At 43.2% G+C, this 14,627-nt stretch overlaps 1 long non-coding RNA gene and 1 gene segment (V, D, J or C); one reads left to right on the forward strand and one right to left on the reverse strand.

Moving 5' to 3' along the window:
- LOC115461302 overlaps positions 1 to 14,627 on the forward strand; it is a 1,201,995-nt gene that overhangs the window by 139,919 nt on the left and 1,047,449 nt on the right.
- Positions 1,507 to 6,080, reverse strand: LOC115461319. The gene is made up of 3 exons (XR_003940691.1): positions 6,070 to 6,080; positions 3,251 to 3,252; positions 1,507 to 1,605 (listed from the first exon to the last, which is right to left on the reverse strand). It is a non-coding gene; the product is annotated as an uncharacterized LOC115461319 (long non-coding RNA).

Consider the following 14,627-nt stretch of genomic DNA (forward strand, 5'->3'; position numbering starts at 1 on the left):
TTTTTATGGTGCACCAAGGAATCAATTCTCAATAACAAATGCACACGCATCATGCTAACTTATCATGCTCGCTCTACTGGTTTGCCTTTCTATGTCTGCTTATCCCTTACTCTCCATCACAAGAAAGTTTTCTACTTAAAACCTCACCTTTGAGACTTATGCTAAACATGACAAGATGCTCTGCCTTTTGTTACCCATCTCTAGTGCTTTGGAACTCTCTATCATATGAGCATGGGGTGAGAACTCCTATTTCACATTTAAAGCCAGGGTGAAAAGCTGAATATTCTGCATGAAATTTAATATTGACTGAGGTTCTGGATCATAAATGCTGTGGATGAGCATCTGCCCATTCTTTTTCTGCTCTTCTGCAAACCTACAGAGTATAATTTCTTCCCTTCTGTCTCTCTGGATTTCAATGTGTTGCTGAGTATTATGTCTATTATTCTTGATAAATATATTGTAAACCTTCTTTCTGTCTAATGATAAAAGGTGGTATAACAAATACATTAAGTAAAATTTAAAAAAAAATGCACATACCCACAAAATCTCATTGTACAATCATATGAATGAATAACATTTATAACAACTTCTCAAGCAAAGAAAAATAAATTAGAATATTATCATTATTGCTACATAAGTACATAAGTATGGCCATACTGGGACAGACCAAAGGTCCATCAAACCCAGCATTCTGTTTCCAACAGTGGCCAATCCAGGTAAATTACAGTACTGAAGTTGAAAAAAAGTATAAAAAGGATGAATGACCTGCCTAAGGCTGCTCAAAAGGTCTTTAAAATATTCCAAATATTTTCATAGATAATTCAACTTTCCTTGACTGCAGCAGCTTATGTACAGAGAGCTACTATGATAGCCAAACCTTTACGTATACTTGTATATTAGAGGCAATTTCCTATTCCAAATGCAGTCACATGTATGTCACTAATAAATGCAGGTGATGTGCACTGATATAGAGACATCTGTTTTGCATATGCTCACCCAGGAGACATTTCACTAATGCTCTGAGGATTTATAAATGTTTCTTTTACTCTTTATGGTTTATTAATCAGCAACTGCCAGTCAGGAAGGATGAAGTTATCACAGACTCAGCTCATCTGGATCCTGGTCCTCTGCATAAACGGTAAGAATAAATTTTCACACTGGATTTTAAAGGGAGACGATAACTTTGGAAGTAAGCCAACAAATTTTTGAACAATTAAATTTCTGCATATACACACTGCATTCTACATATTTATCTTTTTCTTTTTCTTTGTCCAGATTCCAGTGGAGAGATTGTGATGACTCAGTCTCCAGAATTCTTATCAGTGTCTGCAGAGGAAACAGCCACCATTAAGTGCAGATCCAGTTCCACCCTTCTCCATTCTAATGGTAACACCCACTTGAGCTAGCACCAACAGAAACCAGGAGGATCCCCTAAGCGTCTGATCTACCTTCTCTCTACCCGTTCCTCTGGGATCCCAGAAAGGTTCAGCGGCAGTGGGTCTGGGACTGATTTCACTCTTACAATCAGCAGAGTTCAGAGTGACGATGCTGGAGTATATTACTGTCAACAGAGTATTAGTACCCCTTTCACACAGTGATACAGTCCTGTACAAAAACCTTCTTCTTCTGGTTGATGTACAGTGATTATTGCAGCTGGATATAATGCCTATGTCTGCTAATGTCATAACTGGATTATAATATTCAGAGTAAGATAATATGATATAGTTTTACAGCAGTTTGCTTTGTAGATTGTTCCCTTGCTCTCTTGATCTAGTGACAGGAAGACTGGAATCAAAACCTTTCAGATAGAAAAGAATATCAAAATAGTTCTGCAACTGCATATATTACACTTTATAAACTCATTCAAGCATTCAGACAAGCACTAATATCTTGGAGTGGAACGGGTAGACGTGAATTGTTTATTTACTCTTTCCAAAAACACTAGGACTAGGGGGCATGCACTGAAGCTACAAAGTAGTAAATTTAATACGAATCGGAGAAACATTTTCTTCACTCAACATGTAACTAAACTCCAGAAAATGAGTTAAAGGTGGTTAGCTTAGTAGGGTTTAAAAAATGCCTGGATGGCTTCCTAAAGGAAAAGTCCAAAGACCATTATTAAATTGACTTGGGGAAAATCCACTGCTTATTTTTGGGATAAGCAGCATAAAAGATATTGAACTTTTTTAGGATTTTGCCAGATATTTGTGACCTGGACTGGCCACTGTTGGAAACAGGATACTGGGCTTGATGGATCTTTAGTCTGATCCAGTGTGGCAGTAACAGTAACTCTGAAAGGCTGAAATCATCAAACATATAAAATGCAAGAGACTGTACTCACTCGCAAATGCGCAGTAGAGACTTCTCTCTCTGTCCCGCCCCCGTATCAATACGTGATGACGAGGGTGGGACAGAGAGGGAAACTGCGCTCCCCCTGAGGTCGCCGCTACCACTCCCCCCACCCGGAGTCGCCGCTGCCGCCCCCCCTCCACCCGGCCTGGGCCCTCTCTTTGCTATTGAACTTACATTGCGGAAAACGCAGCAGGGCAGATCAGCTGAGCTCCCGTCGGCCTTCCTTCTCTGCCTGTGTCCCGCCCTCGCCGACGTTACGTCACACGAGGGCGGGACACATGCAGAGAAGGAAGGCCGACGGCAGCTCAGCTGATCTGCCCTGCTGCATTTTCGGCGATGTAAGTTCAATAGCAAAGAGAGGGCCCGGGCTGGGTGGAGGGAGGCGGCAGCGACTCCGGGGGTGGGAGGGAGGGAGGGGAGGGCAGAAGAAATGCTGGATATGGGAGGTATCAGAAGGAGGAGGGCCTTGGAGCTGGGAGGGAGGGACAGAAGGGGGCCTTCGAGCTGGCTGGGAGGGAGGAATGGAGGGGGGCCCTTGGAGCTGGGAGGGCATGGGGCCTTTGAACTTGGAGGGCAGGCAAGGGGCCTTGGAGCTGGGGAGGGACGGAGGGGGGCCCTTGGAGCTGGGATGAGGGGAAGGAATGGAGGGGGGCCTTTGGAGCTGGGAGGGAATGGGGCCTTGGAACTGGGAGGGAGGGCAGGGGGCCTTGGAGCTGGGGGGGAGGGACTGGGGCCTTGGAGCTGGGAGGGAGGGACGGAGGGGGGCCTTGGAGCTGGCAGGGAAGGAGGGAGAGCAGGGGGCCCTGCAGCGGCGAGGGGGAGGGGGCCCTGCAGCGGTGAGGGGAGGGGGCCCTGGAAAACCCCCATACCAATGCTCGCCCATTTTAACGGGCTTAACGGCTAGTATTCATAAGAAGTTACATTATTTCTGTTATTGTATGAGCAATATGAATCAATTTGGAGACACTGCTCCCTCAAGAAAATAAGTATAAGTGTGAACATTTACAAAAGCAGCACATATAGAAACATATACTATTTTTAAAATCAGTTTAAATCAAGACCATCAATACTGAAGTTGAACCATAAATAAATAACATCAATGTACATAGAAAAATAAAGAATAATTCCCTCTAAGGCATGCTGCAATACTATAAGCTGCCACAGAGACCATAGTCTCAAGTCTCCTGCTCATCGGATTCAGAGAATTTTGGTGAGGAGAGTGATGTGTTCAGGCTCTGCATATTAGGCTGATGGTCATATGATAAAGGGAGACACCTGCTGGTACAAAAAAGGAACTGAAGGACTTAGTCTTTGTCAAGACTAGGTTTGGTTCAGTATTTGAGAGGTTAGAAGCATAAAAAAAAGCAAATTTTACAAAGTAAATAAAAGTATAAGATTGCACAAGCTTCAAAAGCAATTGAACTGTCTAAATGTTACCCAAGTAAAAGGGTTTTTCAGAAAATTGCCCACCATTCTATTATTTTAAATGATTTGATTGTTGCATTATTGTGATATATTTTGTTTTATCTTACATGTCATCTGTAGTGTGTAAATGACTATGCATTCCTCAGACTGGGAGGTGGTCAAGAAATAAATCAAGAAATTAAAGGGTCAATATTCAGCATGGTTTTAACCAGGCAGGAGAGGACAGTTTTAGTCCATGTGTGTGCGTGACTATCAAATTATCAGTCAATATTCAGCTATTAGCAGTCAGTATTTTTTTAAAAGCTGACCAACGTGGGTAGAACTATTTCTAGTTATTCAATGCCAGGCCATGTCCAGGCACCAGCACTGCATATCCGTGGACATTCTGGCATTGCCTGCCAACAGATCATATGCTAGTCCCACCTGATATGCATTCAGGGCCCACATCAAACATTTATATAGGCCTAGTCTGTATATCATCTGGGACCCGCATAAGGGAAGCAGGTTCCCTTGCTATCTTCATGTCCTGCTTCCCTCTCCCCCCAATCTAGAGCCTCAACCTAACCCCGATAACATGAAGAGCCTGACCAAGCTCCCACCCTGCCCCCATAGGCCCCATGGACCTATTTTATATATCCTTGGTAGTCTAGGGGGTCCCAGGGGAAGATGCAATGTACACTTGCTCCTTCTTATTGTGGCTCCATTCTCAAAATGGCTGTGCAACTTCTAACTGCAGGCTCGATTTGGGGGGGGGGGAGGCATTTGATTATTTTGGTGATTTATAGCTTTAAATAGAGGTTTGTACTTTGTGTATATTTGAATAAACAGTAACTTCAAAAAATTTGATCTTGTGTGTGCTTTTTAAAGATGCCTTAACAAACTAAGGGTCCCTTTTATAGGCATGGTAACAAATTGCCAACTGCTTTGGTTGTGAAGCAAGTATTAAATCATGAATGAGTGCTGTGTAACCTGTACAGATTAGCTTTAAAATTTGGCCATCTTGTTGGGCAGACTGGATGGACAGTGCAGGTCTTTATTTACCATGATTTACTGTGCTACTATGTTGTACAAAGATCTATTAAACTGCTAGCACAGGTTTTATCACATGGCAGATGTTATGTTAAAACCAGGCAGTGCTGTTGAAAATAAAATACTAGCAGATTAATATGAATACTGTTGGGAACTGGGCGTGACAGGAAGCAGAGCAGAGTCATGTGCACCATCTGGCCCTGATTTTCAAAATGGCACCAATTTACCCTAGCACTGGTCTCAAGGTACTATTGCTAGGGAATGGAACATTCTTCCATATTAGGAGCAATTGTGCTATATGAAAAGATGGCCCCTACTGCTAATACCTGAAAACTACCACTAGGCTTCATCAGTACCACATGGTGCTAGAGTAGGGGCAACCACTCCTGTCCTGTTCAACTATACTACCAGGAAACCTCGAGTGAGTCCCAGGGATGTCAGAGGGGGAAGGGGAGGGATTGGATCTGCTTGGGGGAGGGAAAGTTGATCTTTTGGGATATTGGGGTCTGTAGCATGGGTCAGGTCTGTTGAAGGGCCTGATGTTGGGGAATGTTTGCTATAGGTGCAGGGCTGTGACACTTGGGGAGGTGGGGAATCAGATAGAGTGGCTGATGTACCGGAGAAGGGGATCAGGAGGAATTGTTGATAGATCAGAAAGGGGGATCAGATGGAGTGTTTGATGTGCCAGGAGAGGAGTGTGATGTGCCAGGTGATTACTAGGGGGGAATGATCACTGCCATGGCTTCATCATTTTTTGACAGTTTGGCCAACCACATTACATGCACCTGGAGGTTGTGTGGATGCACTTGTGCCATTTGCAGGTGTTTGCAATGTACCATTCATACAGTATGTTTCTACACAGCAGTGCTTTTTTTGTGCTGGTACACGCCGGTACGGCGTACCGGCACCTTTTTTTTTAGGTCTGAAGTTGTGCTGGAGCCGACTCTCTGATGTTGTGCTGGAGCCGGCTCCCCAACGTTGTGCTGAAGCCGGCTCTCCTACCTCCCCCGAGCTAGCCTGGGTTCCCTCCGTGCCGCCAGATGACCCTTCTGCCACCCGACCCGGCTGGCACCAGACCCAGCATTTTTTTAAAATCTACAAGCGGCGGTGCGGAGCCTCTCGTCTGAGTAAAAGAAGTAAAATTGCTTCGTCGGCCGGACTTCCCTCACTGTGTCCCACCCTTGTGGAAGTTACATCAGATGGCGGAACACAGTGAGGGAAGGCCGGCCGATGAAGCGATTTTTTCTTCTTTATTTCTCAGACGCAAGGTACCGCTCCGCTGCTTCATAGTTTTTTTTTTAATGCTGGGTCAGGTGCCGGCCGGGTTGGGTGGCAGAAGAGGGTCGTCTGGCGGCAGGTGGGGACTGGGTTGGGAGGGGGGGCTCAGACAGGAGGGAGGCTCAGATGGCTCAGGTGGTTGGAGGGAGGGGGAGCAGGGGAACAAGGAGAGTCGCCGGACATGGGTGGAGGGCAGGGGGGACAGGAGGGTTGCTGGACATGGGTGGATGGCAGGGGAGGGGGGATTCTGGACATAGGTGGAGGGCAGGGGAGGGAAGGGGGGACAGGAGGGTCACTGGACATGGGTGGATAGAGGGGAGGGGGCTTCTGGACATAGGTGGATGGCAGGGGAGGGCAGGGAGGATAGGAGGGTCACTGGACATGGATGGATGGCAGGGGAGAGGAGGGGGTTTCTGGACATAGGTGTGTGGCAGGGGAGGGCATGGGGACAGGAGGGTCGCTGGACATGGGTGGATGGAGGGGAGGGGGGTTTCTGGACATAGATGGATGGCAGGGGAGGGCAGGGGGGACATGAGGGTCGCTGGACATGGATGGATGGCAGGGGAGGGGGTTTATGGACATAGGTGGATGGCAGGAGAGGGCAGGGGGACAGGAGGGTCGCTGGACATGGGTGGATGGAGGGGAGGGGGTTTCTGGACATAGGTGGATGGCAGGGGAGGGCAGGGGGCACAGGAGGGTCGCTGGACATGGGTGGATGGCAGGGGAGGGGGTTTATGGACATAGGTGGATGGCAGGGGAGGGCAGGGGGGACAGGAGGGTCGCTGGACATGGGTGGATGGCAGGGGAGGGGGGTTTCTGGACATAGGTGGATGGCAGGGGAGGGCAGGGGGATAGGAGGGTCGCTGGACATGGGTGGATGGAGGGGAGAGAAGACATGCTGGGCATGGATGGAGGGGAGGGAAGAGAGAGGAAGGAGATGAGATGAGGGAAAAGGAAGAGAGGAGAAAAACTGCACATGGATGTAGAAAATAGGCAGAAGCTGGATCCACTGGACAGTCAAGTCTGCGAAGGACCCAGCTTTTAGTTATGGATATAGAGCAAGAAATTAAGAAGAAAGGAGGAAAGTAAAGAAATAAATGGAAAGGAAGCCCTGGAAACGGAGTTAAGAGGACAGATAGCAGCAGAATCAGATACTAGGCCAGCATGATCAGAAAAAGAAAGTCACCAGACAACAAGGTAGAAAAAAATCATTTTATTTTCATTTTAGTGTCTGGAATATGTCCAATTTGAGAATTTACATCTGCTGTCTTATTTTGCACTGGGTATACTGGAGCTGTAACAGCTTACAGAAATTATTTATAATGAAAAAAAATGACATTATTTTTTTCTCCTATACTAGTATAATATTTTCAATGATGTCTGTTTATATGCGCTATGGCTGGTGTAAGGGGTGTGGCTAACGTGGGTGTGGCTATAATAGGGGTGGAGTCATATGTGGTGACTCCGCCCACAGTGCGTACCGGCACCTTTTTTTCTGTTTTTGAACATGTTTCAGGAGCAAGTGGTTTTATAAGTCAAAATAAAATTAAATATTATATTTCTCGCAGATCTCTTTTATTTAAACATAACTAAATGGGCTAAAAGTCCCTAATGCAGTCCATTGGTTTTCTTATATTTTGTTCTTATGATGACTCTATACTTTTCAAAAACTGAATACTCTTTTCTCTTTCTGGTTGATAATAAAAGGAGCTGATTGTGAACACTATCCACCCTAAAAAGTTCTTTTGTGGCTGTACATGAGGAATTGTGATATTTATTATTTATTTATTTACTGCCTTTTGAAGGAATTCACTCAAGGCGGTGTGCAGCAAGAATAAGTCAAACATAAGCAATAAACAATTACAGCAGTAAAAATATTCAAACCACAATACAAAGTATGATATAGAGGGGCATAATTGAACGAAAACGTCTATCTCCATGGGCGTTTATCTCCAAGAACGGGTCTGTGAAGGGGCGGACCAAACCGTATTTTCGAAAAAAATAGACGTCCATGTTTTATTCGACAATTTGTGAGCTGGGCGTTTTTGTTTTTCAGCGATAATGGAAAATGAAAGCGCCCAGCTCAAAAACGAATAAATCCAAGGCATTTGTTCGTGGGAGGGGCCAAGATTCATAGTGCACTGTCCCCCCTCACATGCCAGGACATCAACCGGGCACCCTAGGGGGCACTTTTACAAAAAAAAAAAAAAGGTAAAACAGCTCCCAGGTGCATAGCACCCTTCCCTTGTGTGTTGAGCCCCCCCAAATCCCCCTCAAAACCCACTGCCCACAAGTCTACAACATTACTATAGCCTTAAGGGGTGAAGGGGGCACCTACATGTGGGTACAGTGGGTTTGGGGGGTTGGACGACTAATAAGCATTAAGCAGCACAATTGTAACAGGTAGGGGAGGGATGGGCCTCGGTCCACCTGCCTGAAGTCCACTGCACCCCCTAATAACTGCTCCAGTGACCTGCATACTGCTGCCAGGGAGGTGGGTTAGACATTTGAGGGTGAAAATAAACAGTTGTGAAACGGCATATTTTGTGGTGGGAGAGGGTTTGTGACCACTGGGGGAGTCAGGGGAGGTCATCCCCGTTTCCCTCCAGTGGTTATCTGGTCATTTAGGGCACTTTTGGGGGCCTTATTCGTGGAAAAACAGGGTCCAGGAAAAGTGCCCTAAATTCTCGCTAAAAACACATATTTTTTTTCCATTATCGGCGAAAGGCGCCCATCTCTGATCGGCCGATAACCATGCCCCAGTTCCGCCTTCGACACGCCCCCGTCAACTTTGTACGCTTCCGCGATGAAGTGCAGTTGAAAACGTCCAAGTTCGGCTTTTGATTATACCGCGTTATTCGTTTTGGGGAGATAAACGCCTATCTCCCGATTTAGGTCGCAATATAGGCGTTTTTGTCTTTTGATTATAAGCTGGATAGTATGCTACATTACAATGCCAACACAATGCACAACAAAACATTTTAATAGACAGCATAGGTTGTAAGCAAATGTGGAACATATAGATAGATAAGATAGAGTAACAGTCATAAGAAAATAAGGGTCTAGTTAAAAAGAGTTGCAAATGAGGTCAGAAAGGTGCTTGAACATTATATTGGCTAGGGTAGGAGTGGATAAATATTTACTGCTATAATATGTGCAGCTGGTGTCATTTACTTCTTCCATTAAAGGCCTGGTTGAAGAGCCAAGCTTTCACCTACTTTCTGAAGTAGAGATAGTCTTTTGTTATGTGAAGCCTTTCAGGGAATGCATTCCAGAGTGTGGGGGCTACTCCAGAGAAGGCTCGCTGGTGGGTATCACATCATGTGATGTCCTTTGGAGAGGGTGTGCTTAGGGAAAGTCCTTGGGAGGACCATAGTGACCTTGAAGGTGTGAAGAGCGAGATCCTGTTCTTCAAGTACTCTGGGCCATTTCCTACAGAGAGTTTTAAATTTGCTTTGTATTGTACTGGTAGTCAGTGAAGTTTATGTAAAAATGATGTGGTTTGGTCATGTCGCATACAATCTCCTATTGCTGCAGCATTCTATTCAATTGGAGCTGGTGCAAACCCTTTGTAGTCGGACCAGTGTAGAGTGCATTCAATAATCCAGTCTTGATGTTATCATGACATGTACAACTGAGACCAGGCTCAGTTCTGCATGTCATAAGTGTATGTTTGTGTCCCTAATCCTGCATCCAAAGTTTATATAATCCTTTCAGGAAATCAGTTAATCGTTTAACTTATTAGTGGAACATAACCACAGAGGCATAATAGAGTCGCATTTTCAATATGGTAATACTAGGGTCCAGCTAAAGAACAGGTTATTTTGTGTTAGTCTTCATTGGACCAAAGTTGCTTTCCTTGTGCCATCATCATTCAGCTGGATAGGCAGTGTCTTAAAATGTGGAGGATAAAGGACTTTTTAAAAATATGTATATCACACATTATCCCGAGCAAAGTTGGGTTCAATGTGATTTAAATTTGAAAATACAGTGAGATAGAATAATAGAATTCAGTTACATTATGGGAGCAAAAAGATGGATATGTCTGAAACATTTAACAAATTTAAGATTATCATATAAAGACAACTGTGCATTTAAAAGTCTGGCCTTTAATGATACCACATGTTCAGAAATCATAGCCGTAAGTGCAGACACTTATTCAAATATTATCACATGTATACACCAGAACAGGCATCCATACACACATTGCAAAAGTAAACATTACAACTTCTACAGAGTACATCCAAAACTTAATTTTTATTTTCTCATTTCCATCTTCCAAAATTATAGACAGCAGATGTTCAGATCAGCAGGACCCAAAGTAGTCCAGAACAAGTAAAGTCACAACCAACACAGTTTATACCTAACTGTTTAACCACCCTTAGGATTCACCTTTGAGTTTAAAAAGCAAAACCATGTGCATGTAAGGACAGGATAAATGAAATAAAACAAACTTTTAAACAAATGCCCTTAATATGTAATACTTGGTAGCAATAATGGAACAATGATGGAATATTCACATAGCAAGTAGCCTGAGCCAACATATTTATTTTCCATTGAACATAATTAAGGGCCCTATTTTCAAAGTTGTGCTAGCATTTTTAGCACATGATATAAATTAGCACACACTAACCGTGGCCCTAACTTTGTATGAACTTGGTGGCTAACAGTGTGCTGAACTGGACAATGTTGGCACATTGAGACTGACTCTGGACTTCTGCATGAAGGTAGCTCTGCCCTCATTATTCAATATCTGTCTTTTACATAGTGGTAAGAAAGCATATCAAGTACATTTTTATAATATACCACTGCAAATCACAAAGCAAATGGAGTAAGTTCCACATGACATCTTTTTTTTTTTATCTAGGCACAGAAAAACAAAGATTTTAAATGCTCCCAGGTTTCATCCTAATTCATGTTTAATGTGGGATATAAATGTCATAAATAGATAGATAGATAGATAGATAGATAGATAGATAGATAGATAGATAGATAGATAGATAGATAGATAGATAGATAGATAGATAGATAGATAGATAGAAACTCTGAATGTTGAGCACCTGATTCTTATGTCTGTTTTAGTGGCCCCTTACCAGGAGAAAAAAATCTCAGTATGAATATAACACATGCTAGTGTGTCACTATAACCAGCTCCTCCAAATGACACACTGATTACGATTTATAAGAAATTGCTACTGTACCTGTGAAATGTGATTCCATTATTATACTTCCTTTGTGTACATCCATATGCTGCACAAGCTGGCATGTTTGAACATATAAGTGAGATTAAATAAAAATGCAACCAACAATAAAGAATGACAATGTGGATGCGGAAGCTCATACGTTTTCTTGCTTTATTTTGAGTGTACTTGAATAACAGCTACATGACGGAGGGGAAAGAAAGATAAATCAAAGTGGCTTCAACTTTTTGACGTCATCCCTTCTGCTTTCTTCATCCTTCTTGTTTTGGGCAATGAGCTGTTGTTGACATTGTTGAGGCTATTCTTGATAGTATCAACTTTCCTGTGGTAACAACAAGCAGTAAACCAGGTAACAAGGAAAAAAACAGCCAACCCCTCCCCCCCCAAAAAAAAAACAGTCAGTGGCGGAAAAGTCAATTGAAGTTTATTAAAAGCAACCTTCAGTTTAAAAAAAAAAAAGTGCTTACATAGTTCTCCCTCAAATCCATCAAGGCACTTCAGAGAATGCTTAATTTTACAGACCATAGTAGAAGAACATATCATACATTTATTTATTTATTTATTTATTTTATTTATTGCATTTGTATCCCACATTCCCCCACCTATTTGCAGGCTCAATGTGGCTTACTTGAAGAGGAGACCTATTAACGCACCCATCAAGTGCCATTTTTTGTAATTGCACCTTAAGCTCCTCGGAGGCAGAATCAGGGAGATGGTTATGAAATCTCAATTCTTGAAAAGATGCATTAGCAGTATTATAATCCAACAAGGTAGTTAAACTACCTGTGCAACACTTTTGGTCGCATTTTCAGTTCTAAGAGGACTTGCTTTTCCAAGAGAAACAGTAAGAACAGTCGTTTAGATATATTTTGTCTCTTCCCTTAGAGGACTTATAAATCTCCATACCTCAACCAGAACGGCCTCATGGAGCATAATTGCCATATTGAGACACTTAAGAGACACTCAGTCACGTGACACATGTTTAAGTATTATACACTCAAGTGACTCACGCTGAAAAGTTATACTTGACAAACTGATGCACATCTAAACGCGTTCAAGTGTCACATGCTGAATGAATGCACGCTTACGTGTCGCACGTTCAAGTGACTGACAATGGATTTATACAGCAATACATGGCTTCCAGTACCTGGACCAGAAAGCACCAGCCTGATACCAGAGTTTTCCAGAAAGGGAAAGAACTGTGTAAACAGTGTGAAAGTAGTTGGAAACTGAAAAAAAGAAGGCAGTACTCTATGATAAGCAGGGGGAAGGCCTGGTTGCAGCAGTAACCTCCCCCTATTGGACTCTATGCCAATGTTCACAGCCAGCTCCTGAAACAGCCATGACTGGCTACAAAATGTCATGTGAATAGGATGCTCTGCTCTACAGCATCTCAGACCTGCCAAGTTTCCTGCATTCAGCTGGAGACTCCCACTTTGGCGGGTCATCACTCGCACTCCCACCAAAGCAGGAAAATCTCTGGCTGAGGCAGATGCACCATGGAATTCACTGCTGCTACCGCTGCTGGCATGCACTGTCAGCTCTGCAGTCCTCTGCCCCCAGAATGGGAAATTGATGTCAGCGGGGGCAGAGGATGGCAGAGCCGATAGCACATGCTTGAATGCTGCTGCGGCCCTGCATTTGCTTTTCTTCTTTTTGCCTTTGCTGCTGTTGCTCATTTGGAAAAGCAGCAGTGGCCAATCCAAGTAGATTACAGTACTGAAGTTGAAAAAAAGTGTAGAAAGGATGAATGACCTAATGCTGCTCAAAAGGTCTGTGAGAGACCCAACACTTTAAAATATTCCAAACATTTTCATAGGTAATTAAACTTTCCTTGACTGCAGCAGCTTATGTACAGAGCTACTATGATAGCCAAACCTTTAGGTATATTTGTGTATTAGAGGCAATTTCCTATTCCAAATGCAGTCACATGTATGGCACTAATAAATGCAGGTGATGTGCACTGATATAGAGATATCTGCTTTGCATATGCACACCCAGGAGACATTTCACTAATGCTCTGAGGATTTATAAATGTTTCTTTTACTCTATATGATTTATTAATCAGCAACTGCCAGTCAGGAAGAATGAAGTTATCACAGACTCAGCTCATCTGGATCCTGGTCCTCTGCATAAAAGGTAATAATAAATCTTCACACTGGATTTAAAAGGGAGACAAGAAATAACTTTGGAAGTAAGCCAACAAATGTTTGAACAATTACATTTCTGCGTATACATACTGCATTGTACATATTTATCTTTTTCTTTGTCCAGATTCCAGTGGAGAGATTGTGATGACTCAGTCTCCAGAATTCTTATCAGTGTCTGCAGGGGAAACAGCCACCATTAAGTGCAGATCCAGTTCCTCTGTTGTCTATTCTGATGGTAACACCTACTTGAGCTGGTACCAACAGAAACCAGGAAGAGTACCTAAGCTTCTGATCTACCTCATTTCTACACGAGCCTCTGGAATCCCAGAACGGTTCAGTGGTAGTGGATCTGTGAATGATTTCACTCTCACAATCAAAGGAGTTCAAGCTGAGGATGCTGCAGTTTATTACTGTCTACAGGGTACTAGTTACCCTCTCACACAATGATACAGGCCCATACAAAAACCTTCCTCTTTGCTTACTATTCAGTAATTATTGCAGCTAGATATAAATCCCATACCTGCTGCTATTATAACTGGATTATAATATTCAGAAGAAGATTTGATGTCATTTCACTTCAATTTGCTTTGTAGATAGGCCCTTGTTTTCTTGATATAGGAACCCTAAGATGCATCATTAGGTGCTAGTGTGTGCCTAACCCAGCTAAAAATAGAGTACCATAGAAAGCTCTCAGGGATCCTGAGGTAACACCAAATGTGTGCATGTTAACCACACCCTAAAAAATATTTCAGAACGTTTTTGAGGGGGTGTGTCATGGCTAGAGTGTGGGTGTTCATATACTAAGCAGTCAGAGCATCTACATTACTGCATTCTAACTAGTTAGCGTAGAAATACCGAGTGAGTCCTTACCGCCTACAAAATGGGTAGCAGTACATGCTCACGTGGTAATTGTTTTAAATGGCTATGTACTACTGGCCATTGGTACAAAAAAAATGGAAAATTGGCCATTTTATGGCTGTGGAACAAAATGGCCTTTGTTCACAGGAAAGACCCGCAGAAGATCACGCTAAGGCTACATTTTGCTGCAGCTTAGTAATAGGACCCTTTAGTGATAGGATGAATGGAATTTGGAAGACTCAAACACTTTCAGGTAGGTAAAGTATATAAAAAATACTTCTGTACCTGCACATATTACACCTTTTAAACTCTAGGACTGTCTGTCTGTCTGTCTC

The sequence above is a fragment of the Microcaecilia unicolor genome, chromosome 2 (assembly GCF_901765095.1).
Source record: "Microcaecilia unicolor chromosome 2, aMicUni1.1, whole genome shotgun sequence".
Classification (NCBI taxonomy): Eukaryota; Metazoa; Chordata; class Amphibia; order Gymnophiona; family Siphonopidae; genus Microcaecilia; species Microcaecilia unicolor.